At 34.7% G+C, this 853-nt stretch overlaps 1 long non-coding RNA gene across 1 annotated transcript; it reads left to right on the plus strand.

The window, feature by feature from the left end:
* Positions 1-650, plus strand: LOC128294129 (uncharacterized). The gene is made up of 2 exons (XR_008284395.1): positions 1-145; positions 226-650. It is a non-coding gene; the product is annotated as an uncharacterized LOC128294129 (long non-coding RNA).
* Positions 651-853: the final 203 nt, after the last annotated feature.

Here is an 853-nt window from a genome sequence, read left to right on the forward strand (position 1 = left end):
ATTAGCTTCCCCACTACCACATGTATACTGCCTACCGACACTTTCAACATATTGTACCACTGACTCCCTACCTACCACTTCCCTTAATTCCTGAGATAAGTCAGTCCACCACCTTGATTTATCTGTTTTCGTCTTCATCTTCCTCGTGAGTCTTCTTCCCCTTTGTTTTGCTTCTTTTCTCCTATCAACATCCTTAATTCTCACCTTTTCCATTACATATGTCAGATTTTTTCGGCTTTTTTATTTTAATCCAGGAAATCGTCAACCATATAATTAGAGAAATAGGTCAAAGACCATATTACTTCAAGGTGGTAAAGAACACTGTGCAGGATATTGCAGAGCACGAGAATAGGGCTGAGAGGCGCACGGCTATACCCTAATGAAAAAACTCTCCAAAGGAGAGAGCAAAGAAGCGTACAAGTGGCGCTTGGAGATGACCACTCATTCAGGCTCAAGTTTGAGCAATTTTTTATTTTTATTTTTAGGAGGAGATAGATTAAACAGGACCCAAGTTTGAAGGTTTTCTTTTTCTTTTTTTTTTTAAGTAAGGTGGAAATTTTATTTCAAGTAAAAATAAATTAAATAAATACACAACTTGATACGGCCACTGAAAACAGTAAAATAACCTGATAGAATTCATTAAAACAAAACAGAAAATTAAAAGTATTTATTAAGATTGAAACAAAATTAAAACCATCTACTTCCTTTATCAATCCACAACTAAATTCCATCACCAGTAAGCAAACTGAAAACATCACTATTCAATTCTTCAAATAGAAGAAAATAATCACTTTAATCTATCAAGAAAAAAAAATCGTCACCGTCCTAAGGAGAGAATCGGAGTTCAAGAGTT

This window comes from Gossypium arboreum, chromosome 6, assembly GCF_025698485.1.
Source record: "Gossypium arboreum isolate Shixiya-1 chromosome 6, ASM2569848v2, whole genome shotgun sequence".
Taxonomy (NCBI): Eukaryota; Viridiplantae; Streptophyta; class Magnoliopsida; order Malvales; family Malvaceae; genus Gossypium; species Gossypium arboreum.